This window comes from Pan troglodytes, chromosome 11 (genome assembly GCF_028858775.2).
Source record: "Pan troglodytes isolate AG18354 chromosome 11, NHGRI_mPanTro3-v2.0_pri, whole genome shotgun sequence".
NCBI classification, from domain to species: Eukaryota; Metazoa; Chordata; class Mammalia; order Primates; family Hominidae; genus Pan; species Pan troglodytes.
In genome coordinates, this window is record NC_072409.2 from 100828009 (window position 1) to 100843087 (window position 15079).

The window sequence follows — 15079 nt, forward strand, 5'->3', positions numbered from 1 at the left end:
TATGATAAAATGCTTTTATAAACTTCAAAAGATTGAAATGGTAAAGGATATGTTCTCTGACCACAGCAGAATTCAATGAGAAAATGAAAGAGAAGTTCTCTATTACCCTTCTCATAGGAGAATTTTGTGATCAAGTTCTTTTTCTTTAGCAAAAAGGAAATGCCCTGAGCCTTACTAAATGGAGTTGTGAAGTCATTCTATTAATCAGAAGGATTGGTTTAAGACTCACATTGGAATGTATACATCCAAATGAATTCTCTCTCTGTTTCTCTCTCACTCTAGGTCTAGTTAGATAATTAGATAAGATAAATAGTGATACAGATCAACAGCTACTTATATGAACATACATAATGTTAATATATATAATTTAAGCCTTCAGTTTGAAATAATTTTAGATTACAGAAGAGTTGTAAAGACAATACAGAGTTCCTGCATACCCCGTACCCACTTTCCCTTAATTTGAACATTTTACATAACCGTGATAAAGTTACTAAACCTAGGAAATTAACTTTGGTGCAATGCTATTAGCTAAGTTACACACTTTATTTGGATATCACCAATCATTCTACAATCAATGCCCTTTTTCTCTTCCAGGAATGAGTCCAGGATACTACACTGCCTTTAGTTATATGTCTTCTTTCTCTCCTGTAATCTATGACAGTTTCATAGTTTTACCTTTTCTTAATGACTTTGACATTTTCGAAGAGTATTAGGTATTTTGCAGAATGTCCCTCAGTTTGGGTTTCTGATGATTTCTCATGATGAGCTTGGAGTTACAGGTTTTGGGGAAAGATACCACTGAGGTGAAGTATTTTTTTCATCACATTATATCAAAGGCTACCTGACATCAATGCGACTTTTTACTGGTGCTGTTAAATGTGATCATTTGGATAAGGTGGTGTCTTCCAGGTTTCTCCATCGTGTAGTTATTACGTTACCTTTTCTATAGTTTATTCTTGAGGGGCAAGTCACTAAGCGCAGCCCATTCTCAAGGGGAAAAGAATTAAGCTCCATCTCCAAGGGTGGATTATCAAAGAATCTGTGTACTTATTTTAAAAATAATACATATTTGGGCAAGATACTTTGAGGCTATGTAAATATTCTGTTTCTCTGTAATGTTTTGCCCATAATTTTAGCGTTCATCTGTGAATCTTGCCACGGTTATTACTGTGGTGTCCTAAGGGTTATTTTCTATGACTTTCATTCCTTCTGCATTTATTAATGAGAATTCTTTTATAGGGAAGAGCTGTCCCTTTTCTTTCATTTATTTATTTATTCTATCCTTGATTTACATTAGCATGGGCTGATAGATGCTTATTTTATTCTTAGAGTTTCGAGTTGGAACTTCTTACTGATTATGTGGCTTTGAGGGGCATCGGCCCCACGTTGGTGAATGCTGCCATCTTATTTCTCCTTCCCAGATTGCAGATGACTTGTCTGCCCTGTGATCTCAGTTGATGGATGAGATCAAGAAAAGCTGTTACTTTCCGCTTTGTGCAGCTTTTTTCTTGTTGTAAAGGTGTGAGCGATGCTTTTTTTTCAGCTCTCTACATCTCTGGGCTGAAACCAGAAGTCTATTTAATGTATTTTAATGTAATGTGTACTATATTATGACATAACATAATATAATATAATGTAATAAATCAATCGTAAGAAGATATTTTGGGGATAAGGAGGAGATACACTGATATTAACTAGGTATTAGATGATACTAATTTGTTAATTTTTTTAGATGTGGTAGTGGTATTATAATGACCTTTGTTTTTAGGATGGCATGATAAAATATTTAGGGGTGAAATACGATATTTTTGTCTTACTTTGTTTTGTTATTGCTGGGGTATTTTAATGGGACTGTTTGATCATGGAGTACTAAAGATTGAAATTGAAAGGGAGTTCACCCAGATTGCTGGTATATATGAAAACATTTGGGCCTGATTGACTTCAAGCTTTTGCCTGAATTGAGTCAATATGTAGAGAATTGTGACTGTTCTTCCCATTTTTAGACTGAGTCACTTCCTAGACCCAGAGTCCTTTGAAAAGGAGGCAGGTACACTTGAGAAAGAAAATTTCAAAAACATCACAAATGCATATGGAGACTACTTTGCTTAACCTTCCCAAAGGAACCTGCAGACATTTGCCATGGTCACCACACACAGAATAGGTAAATACCTCAAACTTCTAAGGCTTACTGAGCATTCCGTTTGGAAGAAATATCTAAACGCATAAAGGAGAAAATAATTTCTCATAATCACACCACTGAGAGCTTTTTCTTTTCTTAATGTTATAATCCTAAGTTCTTCTATTTCCTGTGTTCTCATCATCAGTTTTTTGGTAATGATTTCTTTAAACAGGAAGCAAGGTGAATGAATAGTGAGTGTTCAAATGTCACATTATTTGCTAATTAGTAATTAAACTGTAAAACAGGACAGACTATGTTTTCCCCATGCTATTACAACATTTGGTTGTTAATGATGATAAACTAGAATACCTGGGCTTCAGAAATTTAAATTCTTTGTGTGAAGCTTGACAGTCTTTGACAGAACTTACTTATGGACTGTCTCAGTGTAAAATATGCAAATAATAAGAAATAAGCCAAAACTTATGTGAGAGTAGGCATGGTTACTGATATTACCAAAACATAAGCTTTCTATTTCTATTATACTTTCATAAATAATCCTTTAAGAATCTTGCTTAGGATCTAAATCAGTCCTACTCTTGGCAACTCAGATAGGTTCTTTATCCCTTGATGAGAACTAATCTATTAATATAAGCCATTGTTATTTGAAAGTAACATTGTGTATTTGTAGAAGAGATAAGGCAGTTATTGGGCTTGCTTGACTGTACTGTATTTCCTCAAACATACTGTAGTATCCTAGTGTCTATGCGTAAGATGTTACTTGTTTTCCATAATTTATGACCCATTGTAGCCATGGGTCAACACAAAGGAACTGATGGAGACAGGAAGCTAACAAATCGAAAAAAAAACAGAATCAGCTTCCCTGTGAGGAAGAACAAAACTATAATGATTAAAATTGATCTTCAGGCTGATAGTGAAGAGGCAGATAAAGTATAAAATTGTGAAGGATATCAGTAAAGTAAACATGGATCTGTATACTAAATCCCTGAGTGCTATAGCCAGGGATTACCTTTGTTGGGTAAATTGAATTTAATACTGCTTTTCAAGGTGAGATGGTAAATAGTGAAGCTTCCTACTTAAGTAAATAATGTCAAATCTAGAAGTATAAGTAGATTCAAAATAGAATCAGTTTGATATCCTATTGATAGATTAGAAATTAAGATGACATTTCAGAAATAGCCATCTTTAGGGGTAGATTTCCTGTATAGAAACAGTGAAGCTCTCTCAAAATGTCTCTTCCTTTTTTATCAGGAAAAAATACTTGGCTTATTTGGACTGTTAGTTTTACACTTTGACTTTCTTCTTAATTTGTTCAAGATGTTTAAGTAGTTTTGGAGGTCAAATTTCTTTCTTGTACCAACCCTTTATAATGGATTTGATCTTTTGGGCCTGAGCCTCCATTTACTCCATGAGGGGCCTTTAAAAATTATTTAAATGTTGTTTCATTCAAAGTGAGCATATATACATATATATATATATAGCACTACTAGGTGCTGTGGAGAATTATGATAAAAATAGTAATATTAATAATAACTAATATTTATTAGAATTTCCTGTTAGATAGATACTGTTCTAAGTGGTTTTTTTGTTTTACTGCACTCCAGCCTGGGTGAAAGAGTAGAGTGATCGTAGCAAACTGTAGCCTTGAACTACTGGGCTTAGATCCTCCCGTCTCACTGTCCCAGGTACCTGGGACTGCAGGCATGCAACACCACATCTGGCTAGTTTAAAAGGCAAAAATTTTTATTTAGAGAGAGTCTCACTATGTTGCCCAGGCTGGTCTCCAACTCCCGGGCTCAAGCGGCCCTCCTGCCTCGGCCTCCCGAGTAGCTGAGATTACACGTGTGAGCTATTGTGCCTGGCTTGTTCTAAGCGCTTTACATGTATGAAATCATTTAAATCCTCATCACAAGTTGATGAAGTAGGCACTGTTATAATCCCCATTTTCCAGTTGACAAGACTGAGGGGAGGAAATGTTAAGGAAAAGTCAGAATTCCATCCAGATACTTGGCTCATACTCTAATCATGAGGCTAAACTGCTTCTCACTACAAGTATCTTCATAATAACTGTGTTTTAAGTCTTGAACTTGCGTTTTAAGTCTGGTAGAGGCATAAGAAGTTTAAAACAAAGAAACAAAATCCTGAGGAAGTTCGTAAACTTCTAGTGAATGAGAGAAATGATAGAAATCTCTTCTTCCCCTAAAGTCCCAAAGTTCTTAGGGGGAGAGGAGATGAGTCTCCTTTTGACAAGTGTTATCAAAGTAGACTGTTTTCACATACACGAGGGAACTCGATAGGGCATTCCTGATGCATATAATAAAATGAGTAAATGCTGTGATGGGAGGAAATGCCTAGTATGTTGTTCTTGGGTTAATTTGATACAACAAAGGCAGTTTTGTTGTGAGTCAGTAGAGGGGGTAGTGTAGAAAGGTGGATGTTAGAAGAGTGCCAGATCCTAGAGGACTGACGATGGGCTTAAACCACAAAAAGTGTAGCTTTGCCATTGAAATAAAAGTTTGGGGTCTTATTTTTTCAAGTTTCTCCTGAAATTATTTCTTGACATTCATTAGATCAGCAATGTATCTAAATAAAGCTTTTTTGTTTTCTATTATAATAGATGTTTTTCCTTTTTCTTCCCTCTGAAAAGTATCAGTAGTTAGCATTTTTTGCACATTATTTGAAAATCTAGGTGTTATGTGATATTCTTATTGCCAGAGGGACATTCTGTAGGCTCTTTATAAGTGATTTTAGGATTCAGATCCTTATTATACTTTTATTAGCACTAATATTTTATCCAACTAGAAAATTAAACTTCTTCTTAAAAATTATTTCATCTAAGTGTCTGTAAATTAAAGGAACAACTAAAGATTCTTTATGCGGTGTCAAAAACTCCTTGTTTCTACAACAATAGTGTAAAACAAAGCCTATTTTTAAACGTATTTTGCCCACAGTATTTGAATTTCAAATCTTCAATAAAATCTGGTTCATATTACTACCTTTAGCTTGATTTTCTAAAAATAACTGATACTTCAGTATGGTTATAATCGTAAGTTCTAACCATCGTAAGAACATAGGAAATAGAAGAACTTACGATTATAATTATAATTTAATTTTATGCCATCTCATGGCTTGTCAGAAATGCTTTGTATCAAGATTTCAAAGTGTGAACAGATTTCCTGCCACATTGATTAAGTTTGTAATTTTGGCTATTTTCCCAGCATCGAGGTCTCTGCCTTGTGTTTATGCAGGAGACTGGTAGCTTAAATTGTACTTTAAGGTTTTGTTTCTTGTTTTTAAATTGACACATGTTTAATTTCTAGTTTCTTTGTAGCCCTTTACAACTTTAATTAGGTAATAAAATGGATTTACTCTGATTTCTCTAATAAAAATTTAAATTTATTAAATATGAAATTTAGCAAATTTAATAAATCTTTTTATTCATGTACTATACAGCTTATCTTATATGCAGAGGTAATAATTGAATGTGGAACTTGTTTCCAATTACATAGATGTCTTAATATCCACTTTATCATCTCTAACGAAGGATGTGTTTTTTTATTTTGAGGTGGCAACAGAACAGAAAAGAAAACAGCGAACTGAGTAATGGGCTTAGCATTGCTGCTGCCTGATTGTGTAACTTTGGTAAACTTCTTTGGGATTTGGTACTAACTTACAAGTCTTTGCAGTTTAGACAGCTAAATATGACTGAATGGCTGAACAAATTTTAATAGCGTATGCTTCTTTTATACAATTCATTTACCCAGTAGAGATTTAATTGACCACCTGCTAAATGTGAAGCACTATTCTTGCCATTACCTTTTTAATCTTGGATTTGGAGTCCGCCGACATTCTGGAATTTCTGCTATCAATCTATAACATTTACTTTCCCCTCCATTACCGGGATGGCCACTTCTTATCAGTAAGGTCATGGAGGGAGAAAAAAAAAATTGGGGGCTAGACTTCCTGCTCTTAACATACAGAAGCAATTAGCTTGTGAGGGAGTATGTAGTATTTTGGATTTCTGCCTTCTTCCTTCCATAATTTTTTTTAAAAAAGGTTCATAGGTTTTGTGTGTGTCTTATGTAACAGTAATCTGCGTTATGAACTTAAATGACAAGGATCACTATTTCACATCTTTGGAGATTGACCACAGAGGTAATTAGTAACTCTTATTAAATAACTGTATGCATCATTTTTTATGTAAAACTCTTATTTGGATGCACCCCTTTGAGAAAAACTTAGGCTCCTTCAAATATCACTGTGATATTTACTAATAAGCTCAGTTTAAGGTGCAGCAACTAAGGTTGTGTGTGTTTTTTTTTTAATTAAGTTCAGTTCAGCAAATATATGTGAAAAGCTTCTGGGTAAATTTATATTTGTATTTATGGGAAAACAGACAATTTTATTAATGCCTGTATTTTTCTAGTTCAGTGTTTGTCAAACTTCAAGTTTTAACATGTTGATCATGAAACCAATTGAATTGTGACCAGTATTTTAAAAGGAAAAATTAAAAAAACAAAGTAAAATATCAGTATATACCAAGTAGTAAATATTGTTTACTAAACTTTGGTTTTATTTAAGTACATATCTATATACTATGTCAGTGAGAAACGTTTTTCAATTTTTTTTTGAAAAACATTTCAAAAGCTAAAAAGGAAGTTTGAAAACGAGTTTGTATGTACAGCTGGGGTAAAGGTACGCTTCTTGTGGCATAAGTTGCCTGGAACAACTGAGGGTGAGAATGGGGATGCACTCTTATCATAAACTTGTGCCAAAGCATAAGGATGTGAGTGCCGGGAGCAAAGCAGTGCTCACCACTTCTGCAGTTTTCTATTGCAGCATTTTAAGTAATACAGGAACAAGTGGACTGGAACCAAAGGCAAAGAGGGATGGTGATGGTTAAGGGTAGGATTGAATTCATTGTCCACAGGCTAAGTGCATATACATATGTGTTTGGGAGAAGGCATCACGTAATTGTTCTTAACCTACTCTGAGAGAAGGTTGTCCACATTTCTTAAAGTATACATGTAAATCAACAATGAAATTATTTTTTAGGCACTAATGCATAGTGGTGAGAAGTGACTTGAGAATCACAGTGCTAGAGTTTGAATCACTGTTCTACTACTTGCTAGCTGTGTGACCTTGGGCTTGCTTTAACTCTCTGCACTTTGTTTTCCAAATTTAGAAAGCAGAGATAATAATACCTGTTTCATTGTGTTGTTGTGAGGATTATATGAACTAATACATTATATGAACTAATACACTTTGTTTTCCAAATTTAGAAAGCAGAGATAATAATACCTGTCTCATTGTGTTGTTGTGAGGATTATATGAACTAATACATGTAATGTCCTGAGAACAATGTCTGGCACACATTAAGTTACTTAATTAAAATGAGTTGTCCTTACTGTTATTATTAGACATGAGCTAGATAACAGTGGCCTCTGCATGGGAAAGATTATTTTAATTCTGATGTAGTCCAGTTTATCTATTTTTTTCTTTTGTCTCTTGTGCTTTGGTGTCATATCTAAAAAACTAATGCCTAACTCAAGATCACAGAGATTTACTCCTGTACTTTGTAGTTTTAGCTCTTTAGATCTAGGATTCATTTTGAGTTAATTTTCATATATGGTGTGGGGTAGGGGTACAGTTTCATTCTTTTGCATGTGGATACCCAGTTGTCCCAGCATCATTTGTTCAGACTATTCTTTCCTCACTAGAAAAATATTTCTTTAAAGAATAATGAATACTTTTTTTTCTTTTTAACTGCTGTCACTCAATTGGAAAAAGAATGATGAATAATTTTAAATGATTTTCCTACAGGTAAATTTAAGTCTTTTTGTTTAGATTACACATATTAAGAAATAATGGATTTCTATTTCCACAGGTGGGCTTGATCTTTATAAAGTTCTCTGTCTCTGGAAAAATAAAACAAGGCAAAACAGTCTTCTTAGTAGAGTTATTTTTGCAAGAAAGTTACAAGCCAGTTTTAATTCATCAATTGGATACTTTTTCCTGCTTGCTGGAGATATTTCAGTATTGGTGATATCTGAATTATGAAATGTTCATTATGGAAATCTTTGTCATTCACCATGCATTTTAGGAATTTGTTTCTGTGTCCATACCAGGAATAATGAATTAAGTTATCTGTTAAAAATACAGATTTTTGCTCAATATACAGTTGTAGAAGAACTCATTGTCCAAATTTGTAAGACTTTTTTTTTTTTTTGAGATGGAATCTCGCTCTGTCGCTCAGGCTGGAGTGCAGTGGCACAATCTCGGCTTACTGCAAACTCTGCCTCCCGGGTTCAAGCAATTCTCCTGCCTCAGCCTCCTGAGTAGCTGGGACTACAGGCATGTGCCAATATACCCAGCTAATTTTCGTATTTTTAATAGAGACAAGGTTTCACCATATTGGCCATATTGGCCAGGCTGCTCTCGAAGCCTGGATCTGCCCACTTCGGCCTCCCAAAGTGTTGAGACTACAGGTGTTAGCCACTGTGCCTGGCCAGAGATTTTTTTTCTTTCTTTGTAATATTGTTAGTCTTTTGGTTAAGCGGTATTATAACTTAGTCATATGAGTAATGTAATGCAGCTTGCTGAAGTTTGGGGTTTTTTTTTTTTTTTTTAATAGAGATGAGGTCTCACTATGTTTACCAGGCTGGCCTTGAACTCCTGGGCTCAAATGACACAGCCTTCTGCCACAGCCTCCTGATTGTCTGGGACTACAGGTGTGTACCACCACACCTGGCTTTCCTGATGAAATGTTAAATACCCAAATATTTGAGCAGAAATAATAGCTTGTGTTTATTGTTTTCCTACTATTTGTCAGGCATAGTATTAAATGTTTTACATAATTTGTCTCCAGTCCACATACCATACTCTAGTAGAAGTGGGTAACAAAACCAAGGTACTCAAAGAGGCTAATAAATAACTTGTGCTGGGTCACAGAACTAATGGGAGGCAGGGCTGAAATTTGACTCTTTCTGCCCTCAAAGTGCATTAAAGTCATGAAATGTCTCTGCTAGGCCACCTGGAAGAAAAGTGATCTTTTTTTTTCCAGTCTTTTTTGTTACTGTTTTTCAGCCAGGCGATAGTACAGTTAGGTAGCAGAATGTTAGTCCTGGCATCTGGTAGGCAGCCCTCCAAAAAAGTTTTTGATTTTTTTTTTTTTGTCTTAAACTTGGGAGCTACTAACTTTCAAGTCATACTTTCTTATCCAAGAGCTGGGTATTCAGGTAGCAGGGACTATCCTATGTCCTCTTGAAGGTTCAGTTGTTAAAGTTAATTGGTTCTGATTATCACTGTGCTCAAGATTTACATTTCCAGTAGCCAGAGTTTGATTTGTCTAACTTGGGTCTGTGCGTTTTCTTTAGCTGGGGAGGGGAACGTACCTTGACTGATACCTTCACCAGGACTGCATGCAGTGAGAGACAGAAGTTTCCTTAAAATAATTGGGTTCTGTTATAGGAAGAAGAGGAAGCAGACACCAAGCTGGCAAAAACAATCAGGTTCCATTACATAAATAATAACCCGAATGTGAGAATAATAAATGGATAATATAATTATTTTAAGTTGGGAAATATACCTGGTTATTAGTATTGAATATCTGGTAGTTGGGTTGGGGAAAAAGTTGAGAATAAAAAAAAGGCTTAAAATCATAAAAATTAATTGGAAAAGAGGATGGCTAAGCAGATACCCATGTTAGATAATGTTCATAATGGCAAACCAACCTGAAGATTTGCTTAAATTGTAGTATGTAGCCAGGTGTGGTGGTGCTCACCTGCAGTCCCAACTACTTGGGAGGCTGAGGCAGGATAATTGCTTGAGCCTAGGTTCAGGGCTACAGTCAGCTAGTGAGCTATGATTGCACCACTGCATTCCAGCCTAGGAGGCAGAGCAAGACCCCATCTCTAAAAAAAAATAAAGTAGAATGAATGAATTATAGTATGTTATGACAAATATAGTAATCTGAAGTCATTGAAAATGTTGTGTATGTGCATCTAATAATGTGAAATAATTTTTAGAAAGTATGAATGAAAAAAATCAACATTAAAGTGTGGCTAGTATGATCTTACCTATATCTCACTTATAGAAAACATAAAAGCCTGAAGCCAGTCACCAGTTTAACTGTTCTAACTCTCTTGTTGACTTGATTCCCTTTTCCCCCCTCCCCAGCAATCCTCATGTAGTTAGATAAAATTGGTTCTTCATCTGGCTTATTGCAGAAACTCTAAGCCTGTTTACTTAAAGCTTTTTGAAACCCAGAGACCCATCTTTTGAATTCAGAAGTTTTGGCTATTAAGAATTAGTTTTTTCATATGTTTGTTGGCCACATAAATGTCTCCTTTTGAGAAGTGTCTGTTTGTATCATCTGCCCGCTTTTTGATGGGGTTATTTGTTTTTTTTCTTGTAAATTTGTTTAAGTTCTTTGTAGATTCTGGATATTAGTCCTTTGTCAGATGAGTAGATTGCAAAAAATTTCTCCCATTCTGTAGGTTGCCTGTTCACTCTGATGATAGTTTCTTTTGCTGTGCAGAAGCTCTTTAGTTTAATTAGATCTCATTTGTCAATAAATTACTTTGGGCAGTATGGCCATTTTCATCATATTGATTCTTCCTATCCATGAGCATGGAATGTTTTTCCATTTGTTTGTGTCCTCTCTTGTTTCCTTGAGCAGTGGTTTGTAGTTCTCCTTGAAGAGGTCCTTCACATCCCTTGTAAGTTGTATTCATCATCACTGATCATTAGAGAAATGTAAATCAAAACCACAATGAGATAATCATCTCATGCCAGTCAGAATGGCAATTATTAAAAAGTCAGGAAACAATAGATGTGAATGAGGCTGTGGAGAAATAGGAATGCTTTTACACTGTTGGTGGGAGTGTAAATTAGTTCAACCATTGTGGAAGAGAGTGTGGCGGTTCCTCAAGGATCTAGAACTAGAAATGCCATTTGACCCAGCAATCCCATTACTGGGTATATACCCAAAGGATTATGAATCATTCTACTATAAAGACACATGCATACGTATGTTTATTATAGCACTATTTACAATAGCAAAGATTTTGAACCAACCCAAATGCCCATCAGTGATAGACTGGATAAAGAAAACATGGCACATGTATACCATGGAATACTACGCAGCCATAAAAAAGAATGAGATACTACGCAGCCATAAAAAAGAATGAGATCGGCCGGGTGCGGTGGCTCACGCCTGTAATCCCAGCACTTTGGGAGGCCGAGGTGGGTGGATCACAAGGTCAAGAGATCGAGACCATCCTGGCCACCATGGTGAAACCCTGTCTCTACTAAAATATAAAAAATTAGCCGGGTGTGGCAGTGCATGCCTGTAGTCCCAGCTACCTGGGAGGCTGAGGCAGGAGAATTGCTTGAACCCGGGAGGCGGAGGTTGCAGTGAGCCGAGATCGCACCACTGCACTCCAGCCTCGGCGACAGAGCGAGACTTGGTCTCAAAAAAAAAAGAGAATGAGATGTTCTTTGCAGGGACATGGATGAAGCTGAAAGCCATCACTGTGAGCAAACTAACACAGGAACAGAAAACCAAACACCACACGTTCTCACTTATAAGTGGGAGTTGAACAATGAGAGCCCATGGACACAGGGAGGGGAACATCACACACCGGGGCCTGTCAGGGGGTGGGTGGGAAGGGGAGGGAGAGCATTAGGACAAATACCTAATGCATTCGGGGCTTAAAACCTAGATGATGGGTTGATAGGTGCAGCAAACCACCATGGCACGTGTATACCTATGTAACAAACCTGCACATTCTGCACATGTATCCCAGAACTTAAAAAAAAAAAAAAGAATTTGTCTCTTCTATGGGTTTCAGAAGCCTCCATTTGAAACTAGGATGCCATAATATCAAATTGTGTTCTCCATGCTCTGCTGTGTATGTCTTTTCCTATGGCAAGGGATGTCTTTGACTGAATTGGTGCGGGGAAGGTGTTTGGAGGGGACAGGAAAACAGTGTGGACTAAGGAAACTTGCTCAGTCTTTCCTAGAGGTATTCCACTACAGCTCCACTACTGTCTTCACAGATAAGTGAGAACTGCATATTCTCTGAGAAATGGGGAGTCCAGGGTAAATCCTGTCATTTTATGTTAATAAAATCTAACAGTAAGAAGAGCTTTTACTAAGGAGAGAAAGAAAGTCATAATCAAGGAAGCTGCAGTCTCACTACTATCTTTATTTCATCCTAAAGACCTCCTTTGTCTTGTAGAGCTTCCTAGAGATATCAGTTTTAGAAAAGCCATATTATCATTTCCTAATTAACTTACATATATATATACATATATATATGTATATATATATATATTTATTTTTGTAGACAGGGTTTCACTTTGTTGCCCAGGCTGGAGTGCAGTGGGGTGATCTTGGCTCATTGCAGCATCCACCTCCCAGGCTCCAGCCATCCTCCCACCTCAGCCTCCTGAGTAGTTGGGACTACTGGTGTGTGCCACCACACCCAGCTAATTTTTGTATTTTTAGGAGAGTTGGGGTTTCACCATGTTAGCCAGGCTCTTCTTGAACTCCTGGCCTCAAGTGATCCGCCTGCCTCAGCCTCCCGAAGTGCTGCGATTACAAGTGTGAACCACTGTGCCTGGCCTTTGAAATATTATTATTGGAAAAAAGAGGAGATGCACTTTATGTAGAGGAGAACCTTAATTTATGCTGGGACAGTACCTAAAAGATAATCCTTTATTCATACGTAAGATGAAATTGAGAGGTAAATTGGATAACTTATACAGTTGCTTTTAAAAAATTTTAACATATATATAATTTTTTTGTATTTGTCTCATTTTAGCCTGTGTAAGTTATATCTTATACAAATCTAGGTTTCAGAGAACTATATGCAAAGAAACAGTGCAATAGGATTATTTTAAAGCCATTGTTATTGTTAGAAAACATAATACCTTTGAAATTACTTCTCATGTAAGTTATGTAGGCATTTCTGTGATCACATTAGAAATACAGTGTCTTCTGTCCAGTTTAGAATAGAAATTTTCCTTTTCTTCCCTTTCTTCATACTACTCAGGTTTCTATGTTTGGTAGAACAAATTATAAGACAAAATATTTGAAATGTCACATACTCAAGTAAATGTTTAAATATTTGAAAATTTTCTGGTTTTCAGAGATTTTGAATTGCTGAATCATTCTGTAAATTAAGATATTAAGAGTAGTTTCCACAGAGTAATTATTTGAAAGCACTGAAAGCAAGGCACATGCTTAATGTAAATATTTATTGCACTATTGTACCTTTTTCTACCTCATAAAAATGAGAACAGCAGTCTGTACTTTTCCACTTCGTCATTTATAAGTCTGTTGGAGAAATGTATATTTTGTTTGCTTATTATTTTCATGCTGCACATAGCCTGGAAATTCTTTAAGTGGGGCTTGTGATGTATTATGGATACTTGTTAAGTGGTATAGAAGTTTCACTTTTTATTTTTTGCACAAAGAGTAATAAGATCAGTAGCCCATGTTTCTTCAGCTCTACCCAGAGAAGGGAAATGTAGGGAGGAAAATGAAGTTTGCAAAATATTTCATAGTAGGCTTTTTCTGAAAGTAACTTCAGACTTACAGAAGTTTAAAAATAGTACAAAGAATCCCATATACACATCACCCTGACTCCTGAAATGTTAATATTTTACCATATTTGTTCATTATGACTCTATTCTCCAAGTATTATATATGCCATTATATGCATAATATATAATATGTAGCATTTTATATAGATATAGGGCATGTATGACTATATATTTTTTTCTGAGCCATGTGAAGAGTAAAATGCAGACACAATGTGCTTTTACTCCTAAATACTTCAGTGCATATTCCCTCAAGAAAGGACATTTTCTTCTATGCAGCTAATGTACACTTCTACACTTTTCAAAATCAGAACATTTACGTTGATACCATACTATGACATGATCTGCAGACCATTTTCCAATATGCCGGTTGTCCCACTATGTCCTTTAGTACAAAAGAAAGAAGATTTTTTTTCCTGGTCTAGGAGCTAATCCTGGGACACATGTTACATTTAGTTGTCATTTCTTTTTTAATCTAGAACAGTTCCTCAGTCATTCTTTATCTTTCATAGCCTTGACATTTTTGAAGAATACAATCCATTTATATTGCAGAATTTCCCTTAGTTTGGGTGTATCTGATTTTTCCTTATAAGATTAATTTTATGCATTTTTGGCCAGAATACCACAGAAGTACTGTACCTCTTACCAGAAAGCCATAAGAGGCTTTTGAGTCTTCCCTGCAAATGCATTTTCTAAATGATCGGTTTTTATATTATATGGAAAGCAGAGTCAGAGATTCTCACATATGTCAAGATATAAATGTTCCTGTTATATTTATTCTCCATTTGCTTTTTCTCAAGAAAATGTGTGATCTTTCAGGTAGCTCTTACAAAGTGGAAGTTACTGCATAAAGTTAGGATGGGGTGTGGGTGGGCGGAGAAGAGCTTTATTAAAGCTTTGAGGTTAAGCTTTTGAGTACGTGTTCTATGTAAATGAACATGGGCATCATGATGCAGGGATTGGGCCTTTAAACCCTTGGCCAAGAATGGTATAAATTATTTATTCTTGGAGTACTTCTGCTAACACACAAATCAGTGTACTACTCTCCTTTTAGAAGTTTTACACCTTTTCAAGGCACAGTTTTTATTTTTCTTGAGACAGAGTTTTGCTCTGTCGTCCAGGCTGGAGTGCATTGGCACAATCACAGCTCACTTCAGCCTCTACTTCCCAGGCTCCAGCAGTCCTCCTACTTCAGGCTCCTGAGTAGCTGGGATTGCAGGTGTGCGCCACCATGCCCAGCTAGTTTTTGTAGAGACGGGGTTTCACCATGTTGCCCAGGCTGATCTCTAACTCCTGAGCTCAATCCGTCCTCCTTAGCCTACCAAAGTGCTG

General features: G+C 36.1%; 1 pseudogene; it reads left to right on the forward strand.

The window, feature by feature from the left end:
* The first annotated feature begins 3897 nt into the window (after positions 1–3897).
* Positions 3898–15079, forward strand: part of LOC134807611 (H(+)/Cl(-) exchange transporter 3-like) — a 34508-nt pseudogene continuing 23326 nt past the window's right edge.